The sequence below is a fragment of the Medicago sativa genome, chromosome 5 (genome assembly GCF_051527215.1).
Source record: "Medicago sativa cultivar Bolivia chromosome 5, Bolivia_mono, whole genome shotgun sequence".
NCBI classification, from domain to species: Eukaryota; Viridiplantae; Streptophyta; class Magnoliopsida; order Fabales; family Fabaceae; genus Medicago; species Medicago sativa.
In genome coordinates this window covers 25,915,567-25,930,554 of record NC_140753.1, presented here as the reverse complement: position 1 = coordinate 25,930,554, position 14,988 = coordinate 25,915,567, and the positions used below count along the sequence as shown (strand labels likewise).

At 31.2% G+C, this 14,988-nt stretch overlaps 1 long non-coding RNA gene across 1 annotated transcript; it reads right to left on the bottom strand.

Moving 5' to 3' along the window:
* Window positions 1-2,710: 2,710 nt before the first annotated feature.
* LOC146921350 (uncharacterized) lies at window positions 2,711-3,836 on the bottom strand. The gene is made up of 3 exons (XR_015012122.1): window positions 3,735-3,836; window positions 3,549-3,604; window positions 2,711-3,064 (listed from the first exon to the last, which is right to left on the bottom strand). It is a non-coding gene; the product is annotated as an uncharacterized LOC146921350 (long non-coding RNA).
* Window positions 3,837-14,988: the final 11,152 nt, after the last annotated feature.

Below are 14,988 nucleotides of genomic sequence, written 5' to 3'. Positions count from 1 at the left end.
GAGTGAAAATTAAACCTTAGACATTATAACATAAAAAAAATATCAGGCATTATATACTTTTTTTTTTTGGACAAATAGCATTATATACTTGATACTGAAAGAAAATGTTTTAAAATATTGTCAAAAAAACAATTATATATATTATTTTAAGTAATACAATTATATTAATAACATTTTTTTAAGTGATATTAGTAACATTTTTGAAAAGTATAATATTATAATTTTTTATTATTAATATTTTATTACTGACAATATTTTTTGACAAGTTATTACTGAAAATTATATATTAAATTTTTAACTAACAATTATTTTATGTGGTATTCAATCCTTTCTTCCTCTCTCTCTTCTCTCCTTCTCAAACCCTAGCCGTCACCCATTTCTTCTTCTTCTTCTTCTTCTTCTTCTTCTTGTGATTTCGTCGTCTCTGGACGACTCTGTTTGTTTTGATTTCCCGTCTTTGTGCGGTGTGTTTTTGATTTTCCGTCTTAGTGCGATGTTTATTTTGATTCAGGTTGAGAGATTAGCTTTGAGCAAGTGCAGATCCGATCAATGACAATGACAATGACTTTGGCGTCGTCAACGTTGCAGATCCGGAGACATGAGTATTCCATAGATTTGAATATAGTCATATTTGTAGGCATAGATACTTTGCCGTTTTAGAGCACCCACAATGGAGACTCTCATCTTTGAGGTCTTAAATGAATCCCACATTGACACATCACTTTTTAATAATTTTTTTAATAATAGTACCTAATAGGTACTATTCCACTCCAATGGAGACCCTCTAACAAAATATCTAATTGGATCCCACCAATATTATTTATTTAATACACTATCTATTTTAATACACTTTTTAATTATTATTTTAATAAAAAGGTGATGTGGGCCCATTTAAGAATGAGGTCTTAATTTAGACCTTGCATCTTTTAAGACCCTCACTTTTTTTCTTCCACAATGGGGGTACCTATTAGGTATCAGGTCTTAAATGTTTAAGACTCTCCCATTGTGGATGCTCTTATGCTATTAACATGGATGTTGTGAGTTTGTTCACATATTCATCCTCTTTGTTTTTAGCGAAATTGGATTTGTATTGTATCAATGTACTCTATCAATTTGAATGAATGAATATTGTTTACTTTTGTCAAAAAAAAAAAAACTAACAATTATTTTACTATCATTTAAAAAATTATTATATTATAGATAATTTAATTATTAACAATTATATATATATATATATATATATATATAATTTTAACTCAACCAAATTATTGTTTTCTAAGTTTATTTATCAAAATATTAAGCATATTAAATTTATAAAGTTACAAATCAAAAAATATGTAATACATATCACAAGGTATATCTCTAGTGGATATTTAGACTACAACATAATAACAGACTACAACATAATAACAAATAAAATAAAATGAAGTGTTACACTTGCCATTATGTGGAAATGTGAATTTATAGAATAGTAAATTGGTTGATAATTACTATCTACGAAATTGGTAATGTATCAAATTGTGTTGATCGTTTGGTAAGGCACATAATACGGTACTTACCTTATCGACCGGTGATTGTACATTGTATCGTGTACCACAAAATGGAGAAAATTATATTCTACTAGACTATTGACCCGTGCTACCGCACGGGTCATACCACATAGAAGTTAATCGAATCAATGAAAATAATGTAATCATACATAGCCGATAGAAGTTTTATATCATACATAACAAAATGAAATGGTAGTTAACAAAATTGAAAAAGATTGAATATTTGTTAACAAAATTGCACATAGCCCTGCACTGCTCGATCTTAAGTCACATCATAAAGAAAAACGGAGAGCATCAAAAAAAGTGTCATTACCGTAAAGAATGGAAACAGAAAGTTTAACAAAAAATATATTGCATCAATTTTTTTCGTGATGCAATATTTGTTGTTAAATTTTCTGTGCATATTGATGCAAAACTTTTCCATATAGCGTGGCAAATGTGTTTAATATATTTTTCGTGGTTATTTTTTGTTATTGGAGCATATTTGATATATAGCATATATAGCATAGTCGATTAACTTCTCCGTGTATTAAGTTTTTCGTGACCAATTGATATAAGTACGTCATAAATGCTTTTAATAAGTAGTAATTGGTAGAGTAATTAGTGCATAATGCATAACAGCAATTCTTATAGGAAAATATGCAAGTTAAAAGTTTTCAATTGCCATTAACTACGTTTTCAAGCCATTAACTACGCTCTTAATTGCCATTAACAGTGCGTCATTCGTTGTTAATTGCATTAAAAGTGTATTATTCGTTTTTAATTAGCATTAAGTAAGTTATTCGTTTTTTAATTAGCATTAACTACGTTCTCATGGAGTAATTCAAATTTGATTTCTCATGTGACGATATACCTATTTTGTCGGTTTCTAAGAAATAAATATGTTGATCTCTTAAGACCTTATATTGCAAATCAAATGGCCTTTATCGTCCATGGTTTGAGACTTGATCACTACATAATTAATCAAAGAGCCATGATGACGATTATTATTATTTCTACAAATCGGTGACTGTATTTTTTTCACTATTTTTATTCTAGTTTTAGTATTTGTTTAGATTGCAACAATAAGATTAATAGATGAACTTATTCTGGTTTCTTTAAGCAAATATAATTAATCTGATTTTCAATCGCAATATATAAAAGTCTACAATAGATGAAAATAATGAATCAACCAAAACATAGCATCCTTCAATTGAAAATAATAAAAACATATCAAATAGGAATTACATGACATTAGATAGCACGTAAGCAAAACCATCAGACAACTAAAAATCAAATGTGCAAAATAGGAATGCATTGGGGGCCAAAGTTTTTACTCCAAGCCTTAATGCCTTCCACTCGTACAGATTCCTTGCGGTGCAAAACATTTTCCAATCCCTTCCAAACTTGATTTCGTCCTTGTCAAAAAGAATGACCACATTCAACAACCAATGATGTCCGCTATCGTCAATAATTGCCAATTCTTTGCAATTCTTGTCAACGATGCTATCAAATACTTTAGCATAGGAGAAAGTCTGTGTAAAATAAAAAAACAGACACATATGAGATCTTATAAATAAATCGACATTGACAGATAACAAACTGAAATATGTGACTAAATCTATAAACATTGTATATTAGTTGATCAGATGTTACATCTGCAAGTGTTAACCATTTGGTGACACTAAATTTAAAACAGTCGCATATGTGGGGATAAGGAGCGGGGTAGTCGATCTGGACAAATCCAGGTGCTGCATTAGGACCGTAAATTAATTGTGCTAGCCTTAAACATAAAGGAGGGAGATAACTCGGATACTTGATTTAATAGTTATTGCGATCGTGAACCTGAATCACAAAAAGTTGAGGGAAAGCATAGATCAGAGATATCCAGCCACCATATGCTCTAATTTATAGGTCTTGTTTAGTTCTTCTATTCCATGAGAGAAATACAACTTTCCATCATATTTATCCACGACAACCTCAAATTGATTGAGTCCTGGATCGATTAAAGTGACATACCTATTCAACTCATTGCCTATCTCCTTGTTGAGAGCTGTACCCAATATCAAATGCGTCTGTATTGGAAACATATATCAAAATTAATCAATTATGCTCTTTATAACAACTAAATAGCAAAATATTATCTTTCTTCTATTTTACTTTCTAACAGTATGATTGAGTTCCAGGATTTTTTGTATAAAATACCTCGTCTGGGTGGTACTGCACATGATATGTGCGCCACTTTAGCTTCAGCAGTTGCATAAATGCAGGATCTTCAACGTGATACTCCCATAGTGCAACATCTGCGAAGGAACAATGTTAATATATTATTGCTATTCCATTGCTACGGTATATTTCACTCATCAAAAAATAAGAGTAATCAGATGATATTAACATAAAGTTTGTATTAAACAAAATATACATGAGCATGAGTATAGAGCGAAATCCATGATATTTTTTGCTGTCGTAAGGTCTGACATCATAGAATTACAGGATCATATGTTTTTTTTAAGGCTTTGATTCGAAAATATGCACCAAAGTTATAAGGAGAAGACAACATTTTATAGAATGCTAATTAATGTGAATGACCATTGTGCTTCTATTGCTAGTAATTCTCATTCATTGTGAAAATCAAAAGCAATTAATTACAGCCTATTTTATAGAAATATTTAAAGTAATTCCTATTTAGTCGAAATACTTTTTGGACAGTGGCATATCATTTTATTTAAAGCAATTAGTTATAGCAATTTAATTATAGTTAATGGCATATAATTTCGACTTTATTTAAAAAATGTATGTGTGAAACATTGTAATGTCAGTACGAAGAACACCTTTTGATCAGCAATTAGTTAGGGGATTGTTGACCGACTTTATTTGCATTAAATACGTCTTCAATTGCATTAACTAAGTAATATGAGAGAAAATTTGTAGACTTTCAATCAACGGGTGTGATCAAGTGTGAAAATAGAGGTTGAACGGATGAGATTATATTAGTCATTAGTACATGTTTAGGTGGGAAAAATGCTAGGGATTAGGGCAAAGAAGGGTGAATTAGGGCAAACATGATAGCCAAGCAAGTCTAGCTTTTATAATAAAGGATACTAGTATATATAGAGTCAGTTAATGACTCGAACCACATAATATGTTATGCAATGACATTAACATGATCTCTCGCCTTCACTATTAGCAATGGTGATAATAATAGTAAGGGAAAATTACATTCACCTCCCTTGAGGTCTATTGAAATGACTTTGACATCCCCTGTAGTTTTAAAACTTGCAGTAACCCCCTTAAGTTTTCATCAAATAGATAAAGACCTCCCTTTCTTGTTAACATAGTTAATTTACTGTTATCTTTTTATTTTATTTTTCAAGTCCACGTTGATAGATATTGTCATCAATCAAAACCAAAAAATACTCCGTATGAGAATATGAGAATTCAAATTCAGATTCAATAAAATCCAGGAACTTAGAAGAAACTCATTTGACCCGTTAGCCATAAAATCACAACCCAATTCTTGAATTCCTCCAAACCAAAACATGAAGAATGAAGATTAAACGAAAAGTTGCTTTAATCCAATTTAGAAGATGGAACGGTTGTGAGAGAATTTGTATGGTTGGAAATTGCGAAGTCAAAACAATTCAGAACTAAATCTGAATTGATACACGTAAGAGTGTCACAAGGCTGAGACAAAACACAAGTTTACGCAAATTAAAGATTTTAAGGATCAAACAAAGATTTTCATTGAATACAACAAACAAATACTATTTTCATACAATACACGAACTGAACAATGGTTTTGGTTGAAAATATCAGTAGATTCACTTTTTTTTTTTTAGGGAATATCAGTAGATTGACTATCAATGATGGATTAAACAATGGCTGACTCAAAAAAAGTTATCAGAATATTTAACAGTGTTAGTAGCGAAGGGGATGTTTGTCTATTTGATGAGAATTTAAAGGAGGTTAGTGTATGTTTTGAAACTAGAGGGGGTGTTGGTGATATTTCAGCAAACCTTAAGGGAGGTGAGTGTAATTTTCCCTAATAGTAATAATAATAAAATAAATTATCCCTCTTTTTTCATCAATTTTTTTACTCGTCTTTATTGTTTTTTTTACAAGATAGTTAATTAATATCTTTTTTTAGTATTTTATTTTGGAGTCATAATTAATTGATCCCTCTATATCCGGTAACACGCGTGGCAACATATTAGAACGGTGGCATTTAGCCTACACACTACACAAATTTGTGTAGCATACACAAGTTATAGAAAAGTTATTTTTAACCATTAGATTGAAGAGGAACATTGATCTTATTATAGTCTATCTACACTATATTTTTTTTCATTTTGTCTTCAACCTCCCACTTTTCATCACCACCACCACCACCAAACTCAACCATTTCTTACTCTCAACACTGTTTTTTTTATATAAAATCTTCCTCCACCACCCTTCTCTTCCCCACTCACCCACTTCTTGCTGTCAATCTCCTTCCTTCTCTCATCCGTTGCAATCTCCTGCCTCATCTTTTCTCTCTCTCCATGGTCTCCGATATCTCCAGTTTTAGATACCTTGTCCCTCCTCCGACAGTTGTTTTTCAACAAACAAGTTCTCCGACGCCGGCGCCGACGACGGTTCCGACGGTGGCAGCAGTTTCAGATTAAATTGGTTAAAATAACCACTACTTTCCTCATCAATATTTTCTTTTAATTGCTCAAAACCATCAACAAATGTGTGCTTTCAAGAAATTTCAGATCTGAGTTTTTTATGTTCTTGGTGTGGTTGAGTTATTGGTTTTTGCATGTGTTGATTTCAGAATATCTAATGGATTTATTACAAATTCGATCTTTGATTTCAGAAAATCTCACATCACTATAAAACAGTAACAAATTAATTTCAGAAAATCTAATTGGAACTTTGATTTCAAACAACTACAATTGAGGAACATATGAATTTGTTGTGAGTGGAGGAGAAGATGATGACAACGAAGAGGATGATGATGCAATCAGAACTTTTTGGGATTGTGATAATGAAGATTGAAGAACATTTTTCTTTAATGTTGATTTTTTTATAAAAATAAAATGTAATTCATGTGGTACAAAAGCAAAAACGGAGAGAGAAAGCCAAGTTTTTTATCAAGTGTTGAGTGACTGTTGTAATATTGTGTTCTTAACATGATCCAATGGTTCACATAAAACTTGTGCATTGAAGAAGTTACTTTGTACATATACACAAATTTGTGTTGTGTGCATGCTAAATGCCACCTATTAGAACACATACAATACAAAGTAAAGTTGCCCTACACATCATGGAATCGAGAGGGCTAAAGAACACATGCATTATACATAAATTTGTCCCCAATTAATTTGTAATCAAAATAATTGGTGAATAGCTTAATTTGTATACAAAATTTAGTTAGGCATACTAATACTACAGCTACCGGTAATAATGGAACTGGAAAGATTGAGAATCCAGCTAGTACAAGAGAATTGTGGAGTTCATTAGTTCTGGCCAACAAAAATATTGACTATGTCATTGTTTGGGAATATAGATCCTCTCATACCCTATTTTTCATGTTGCTCAATTTGTTTTAATAAGAATAACTTGTTTTTGCTACCACATGCGGTCAAGAGTGTTTGAATGACCATGATCTGCTCAGGGCCGGCCCAACAGATTAAGAGGCCTAAAGCAAAAAATTTAATGTGGCCTTTAAAAATATATTTTTTTAATAAAATATTTATATAAAATCAATTTTATGGAGACCAAAATTTGAATTCATGACCAAGAGTAATTGAGGCCTTTTTGTCATATAATATACTTAACTAAATTAATTTTTTAGAGGTCTTTTTTTCCACCAAAATTTTTGAGGCCTAAAACCCTTGCTTGGGTTGCTTGGCCCTTAGGTCGGCCCTGGATCTGCGTCGGACCATCTAGCCACTAACGAAGGAGGATTTATTCATATCCAATTTTTTGTTTTGTACAAAAACAATTTCTTTTTTTATCATGAAAAAAACAATTTCTTTTTTAAAAAAAGAGATCTCTAATCAAAAGTAGAATAATATATAAATATATTAACATTTTTTATTTGGAAATAATGTGGTTACTTCAAAAGGACGTACTATTTCTCTGCCATTTCACAATAGGTTTCCAACCATGAGATATTGAAAAAATTGCATAAGCCATCTTAATTTCTCTGCATGAGTACGTGATATATTATAATTTTGTCTTTCATATTATTCTCCCTCTAATTTCTTTCTTGTCTGTTGCATTTATAACAAACAGAGTCATGATCTACCAATGCACTTATAATTTGAATAGAATTTTATTTATTAATGTAACAATAAAATAATCGATGTATAGATATATATAGCAAGTGACGTATCATATGTATAACCACAACAAATAGTCAACATTTCATCTTTTTAGGACATTCATACCTAACTGTCGCCTACACCTACATGCATTTCCACTAACGGCACTGGGTGCCACAAAGTCCATATCCTTGTAAGAACCCTAAAATATTCATTTGATCATATCACTACGTATTTGATTTGGAGTTTTAATACACTAATTAATATAATTAAACTAGACAGCTCATCAAGCCAATCTAGGACCTACATTTTGCTTTTAAGAAAATCTTCACTACCCACATGTAGGAAGTAGTTCACAACACTTTCATCTTGGATTGGCATTACAATTGTATATCAAATCAAATCAAATAAACATTTAAATGTAAGTGTCAAAACCATATAAAATCAAAGTCATAAGATAAAAACCTAACCACCAAGAAGAAGTCACAATCTAAAGATTAATATTTGGGTCCCTTCACTTTTGTTTTCTTTCCCATTACTTTTGTTTTCTCTCCAATGATTTATGTAGCGGATATTTACTTCAGGAAATTTCACAAGCTTGTGTTTTGTGAGTTAAAAAGGAAACCCTATGTCACAGTAGTTCGCTACAATTTCCTTCAATTGGAATGAACAATTTCGAAATCTAAATGATGAAAACAGTTTTTTTTTTAAAGAATTTTAAAAGATTGATAAAGATCCTAATAGAATAATTGTTGTGACTTTCTTATTATACAAAAAGTGTATATATACAAAAGTGTAGAGTCATGTAAGAGTGTCTAAAATCAAATCAACCCGATAGAAAAATCGCAAATTGAATCAACCCAAACGGAAAATTGTAGTAAAATCTGTTGTAAAATTATTTTTAGATAATAATCAACATATACATATAAATATCAATCAAATATAAGTGAAAGAGAGAGATCAATAAACTTATATGTCCTCTCCTCATACCTATAATTTGTCTATAATATTAAGGTTTGTTCTTTTGAAGATTCAAATCTAAATCCTTACGAAAATTATTTGTGGGTCCGTAGATCTTCGTGCTTGAGAATGTGCAAGGAAGAAAAACGCGTAAGGTAAGGGCTTTTTCCCCACATCATTAAAAGTGTTGTAAAAGGGTAATAATTAAAAGTCTCTTGTCCATTAAAAAATTACAAAACTATTTATTTTGACTATGTTATTGTTTTATGCATAAACCCTAAGAGTAACAAGAATATTTTCCCTTAAAGTTCATGTTGTTTGAATTTTTTTTTTTTTTTGTATGGTTATTAAGTATCTTGTAACGATGTTGTTAAGGTATATGTGATTCTGTTGGCATAAGTCCAAGGTTTTGAAAGAAAATAAATATTTAATATACATGCATCATGGTACTATTTTGAAGAAAGTGATTTTTACAATATTATACTTTTGAGAAAAATGGTTTTCATGGCATTGAGGCATGCATCATGTAGTATGAATGGGAGGACCTTTGTTGCAAGTTGGTGTTTTTCGGAAATTATGATGCTTTTTGGAAATGTGTGGCAAATTTGTGAGAAGTATGATGCTTTTCGGAAATGTAAGGCAAATTTCTTCATTGTTATGGGATGATTTTCCAAATCATTACTGAGTCATGCATAAAATGCATCATTGTTAATCTTACATTTACAATCTTGTTTTCTGCATTCAAGATTCCATCCTTAGGGCTTAGACAATAACGATACCAATGTGTATTGGAACCTAGAGGAGTGACGACCTTTTATCCGTATTGCACATATGACCTTAAGGGTGATGAGGAGAAACATGATATCTGGTGGGATTCAAAAGTATCTTCTAAATGTATTAGTCATTGTGTTAGACTATATCTTCTCGTTTGTCATTATGTTAGACTATATCTTCTTTTATGTATTTCGACAGATAAGATGGTGGCTAAAGCTACAAATTTCTCTAAGTCCAGATTAACATGCAGATTTCGACATCCAGTTGATTTTGACAGGTATGGGGTTTTCGACTAGAAGGGTTCAATTTCTTTGAAGATGCAAGCTTAAGGTTCAGACACGTGGAGAGCATGCTAAAGTTGTCGAAAAGATTTAGTTTCTAGCCGTTAGTTTGACTAGTTATTTTCTCTTATGTATATATAGTAGTTTTTCATAGGAAAAACGGGTCACAAATCACTCTTACATAATTCTAAAACTCAAAGTACACAACGTAGAGAGAAAAGAGTCATAGAATTTAGGTAAAGATTTGATGAACCACTTACATTTCAATACAATGCAATTTATCTTTCTTTAAGTTTTTTTTTTGCCTTTAGAATTTTCAGTCCTTTAATTTTTAATCTTCGAACACGTTGATTCATGTCGAAAGACAATTATCTTCATCATAAAACAATTTTCTTCATTTTGTTCATAAATAAATTCATGAATATGATGAATGTTCATACATTTTCTGAGAATCATTGCGCAACATGTCTTAAGATTTATAGTTTGATCCTGCAAATAACATTTTAAAACTAGTCTTCTTGTTAACCAAACACACCGGTAAACACATGGTTGACTGTTCAAAATTATAACCATTTAATATTCATAAATGTACTACTAAATATGAAATATACTAATAATGATATAATGAATATTTAATATTCTAATATATCCTTCTAATTGAAACATATCATTATGTTTTGGACTGGGCCAAAACCCAATCCGGGTTCGACTCGAGTCCACTTGACCCGAAGCCAAGCAGGTATATGACATGGAATTTCCTTAGTTTCCACTGTATAATGGTCTGAACCCTCAATCTAGACCGTTCAATCTAGATCCAATGTTAGAGGTTTTCCAAGATCATTACAAGTGTCCCCTAGGAATATCTATCCAGGTGAAGGCTTGACAACAAAAAACACTACTTATCCCCTATAAATACTCTCTAGTTCACACTATATGTTGCTCAACATCCGTATATCCGTGGTTGCTCAACATCCGTGGTCACTAATCAGTGTAATTACTATTGTAATTGTAATACATCTTAAAGGATAAATTTTAAATCCCTTAAAACGATTGTAAAAGGATTTCCCCTTTCCCAATTTAGAAAAAACAATATTTCTTAAAAGCATAGGGCTGACAATGAACCGAGACAACTCAAAAATAGTTTGGAACTTGACTCGGCAATTAACTCGTTGAACTTGGTTCATGAACCAAACGACCTGAACTTGAGCTGAAAGTTAAGTTCGTTAACTAAGTGAGCTAAACTTGAACTATATATAGCTCGACTCGTTGGTTCATGAGTTGACTCGATTGTATGTATATGTATATAAAATAAAAAAAATAAGCAACTAAGAATAGTTTTTATACCAATAACCAAATAAATACAACAATTTATTACCGGCCACTTTCTCTAAACAAACATATTACTACCTAGTCACTAAGGGTGTGTTTGGTTTGGAGGAGAAGTTGAGAAGAGATAAATAGGTAAGAGAGAGTATGAAAAGAGAGAAATAGATGAGAAATAGAGTAGATTTGATGGGTTGTTTGTTATAAGAGAAAAAGAAGAGAAATAGAGAAGAAAGAAATCTTGATTAGTTTTAAAAGTACAAATATACCCTTAAATTAAAAAGGACTCTATCAAAGATAATTTATTTAATTTTAAACTTGGTTTCAATTTTTTTAATTAACTACATGATTATTTTTTTAGTTATTCAATTAATTATATTAAATACCTTTTTACTTTTATATCAAGTTTAACTTATTAATTTAAATCAAAGCTTGTGCTCCCACTTGACAAAGGAACATGCGTCTAACTTTTTTTTTAACAAAGGAACACTAACGGAATGGAAATGGTTTTAGTTAAAACCATGTCGTCATTATTATCTATAATAATAATAAATTAAAACCATGCATTTTTTTTCTTCTATTTAACGATATTTATTTTATAAATATGTTATGTTAGACACATAAAATACTTATAGCATATCCTTGGAATAATATAATAAGGGTATTTTGGACAACTTAAAATAAAAAGCTGGTTCTCCCCCCTTTTTTCGCATACCAGGAGAGAAGGTTAAAAGCTGTGGACCCCACCCATTTTGGATCTCTCTTCTCTCTTTCTGCGCTTGCCAAACAGAAGAAGTTCTCACTTTCTCTTATACTTCTCTCTTCCCTTATTCTCTCTTCTCTAACTCTCTCCTACCAAACACAGTGTAAGTCTCTTTTGTTTAAGCTATAAAACTAACAATTTGAAATAGTCCCACATCGAGCATACGAGCAGGTATAAGAAGTTAAGAGGATGCTTTGGCTATATAATAAGAGCGAGTTGTCAACTTTCATTATCTTTTAGCTGAGGGAATGACTCGCTGCTATATGTTAATTGTTTTGATTATGCTCCTGAGGTCTAAATAAAAAAAAAGCAGGGATGTCAAATGCAATTATCATAAGAGTATTAGTGCAATTTTTTATATTTTAGGGCACATTGGATTTGACTTTAGACTTGAGTAGACGAGTTGAACCTAACGAGCTGAACCGAATTGCTCGTGAACTTTAAACGAGTCGAACTCGAGCTAAAAAAAGGTTCGGTTCAAATTCGAATCGAGTTTCGAGCTGAACCATTTCTTATCAAGTCGAGCTTAGACAAGTTTAGTTCGACTCTACTCATTTTCAGCCATAAGCATAACAAATGGGATAAATATGCGTTTAGTAATTTTCACTTTAGTTGTCCCACACTTCTGAAAAGACAGATTAGTATTCAAGTGAGTGGTCAATATAAGCTGGTAAGTTCACATATATACACACACGTGGTCAAGTGAGTGGTCCAATTCTCTAATGATCCAACCATTGTTTTAATTAATTAATTAATAATTATTCAAGTGCTTTGGTCAAACTTAAAAAAATTCTGTATAACCTACGTTGATGATGAGTATGGCATGACCGCATGATGAAATGAATGATGCATTAATTAATATAAACATGGAGAACAAAATCCTTCATATCCAAATGTCAAAATAATGAATAATATTTATCTATTGGAATTGCAAAGTGTTTAGTAACCAGAAACTTGATATTCTGAGCCTACCTTATCTCTTTTGACAAAGCAAAATAACCAATCCAATGCATGCCACATTATGGACAGATTGAAATACAAGCCATTAGTTTTCCATAATAGAGACAATCAAGAGTAAAAGCTAAGCAGAAAGAACACACAATCAAGAGTAAAAGCTAAGCAGAAAGAACACGGGTTTTTTCCTAACTACAACATGAAAAGACAGGTATATTAATACATTTGTTACGACTTATGACTATTATAGGAATAGGAAGGTATCACATCATCACGAATGGAAGGGATATAACCCTTCTAAAAGGATAATTTATTTATTTTCCTAAAAGAATAAAATGAACAACAGATTCGTAGGCATTGATCATTTTTTTTCCCTTTCAAAACTAGTTTAATATATTTTAGTTTTATAACCAAAATACGTAGGACATCCCTAATATGTACCCTATATTTTTTGGTCGATCCATGGTCCTCTTAATACGACTCTCTATAGCCGGTCACTTTTTAAGTTGAAAAAAAACCGTCAAATTGCGGTTCGGTTTTAACACACTAAACAATCCAATTCAATGATAAAAAACACATGTGACTCAGTTGCTATGAAAGATTCTTTAAAAAAAAATGTGATTCAATTAGATGCAGTTGAAATTGGATCTATCTTCAGTTATCTAAATAACCAATTGTAGAGACAACACATCAAAATCTAAATCTAAAGAATTTTACTTCAAAGTTCAGGCCACATATCAAAATACATTGCACCCTAAAGTTCACATGCATCACAAATTAATAACATGCTAGTATTGACTTCGATACTAAACTAACATAGTCCCAACAAGCAACTTTGTAAACAGCTTTGGTAGATTTCATACAAAATAATCAGCCACAATTTAATTTAAAATTAACAGTAAAATGATATATTGTTGTAAAGGAACAAGATTTATATATGCGGTTTGATTAGGTTTTCAAAAAAACCATCCGAAATATGATTCGAGTGGTTTTCACGGCTGATTTCTAAAAACACATCAAATAATATTTAGTTTTAATTAACACTTATAAATTTTTGTTCAATCTCTCCGTACAAATAAACCACGACCTTTTGATTCGATCAACCTCCTCAAAACAGTAAGCACCTTCTCGATTTAATATAAACTAAATAATTAATGGAAAATGCTAAAATATGCTAAAGTACGTATACCCTTAAAACACATATATGTTAGTATTAGTATATCAAAAATATTTGTTTTTTTATTGAAATTCTTAAGATGCGTCCTCTCCTTAAGATATATTAGCATGATCCAATGTTGACAAACTGTATTCTAAAAGAGGGAATTGGTGTCCCACATTGGTTGTTGTAATCAATTGTAAGGGGACAAAAATTTTTTCGAACAATTTTCTATGGTCTATATGGCCTTTATCCATTTAAGCGTCGGCATTTTTTTTTCAATCTTTTCTCCTTTGTGTGTCGTATGGTATCCCTTGTAGCTAACTTTGACTAAAATAGATAAGGTATATGTGTTAGTATTACTTAGAAGCTAAACTGCTGCAAGTGTCTATTTCGTTGATTAATGGTATATTTGACATTTGGATAAATGGGCATGTTCTTCTATATCATAAATTCCACAAAATTAAGGTTTTTCTTGGATAAATGAACATGTTCTTCTTTGATTAATGTTTTTTTTATAAGTAGGCCAATCATGAAGCTCAACATCATTAGTTCTTCACACCTTTTATTAAAGGTTGAAGATTATACACAATTAAAATCATACAAACCTAAACCACTAGTCATAATATACACCCACTAAAAAATGGAAGCTTACCTATAACGTCTATTTATGTTCATGCTAAAGATTAAAATTGCATTAATCTAGTACTTGAAAAAAAGCACTGTTGTGGCTTTAGTGGATCATCTTTATTTTTCTGAATGCCTTGTATTGTGTCAATTTGCTTTATGGGTCTGTTGTAGCCTAGTAACATCGCAATATATATCACCGAAGAGATTATTGGGTTGAGTCACGATCATTTCGTTCTTTTTAACACATTTTACGGCGCTACCAAAAGTTGTGTAAGACAGACTACCAATCGCTCCGCCTTCAAGATAA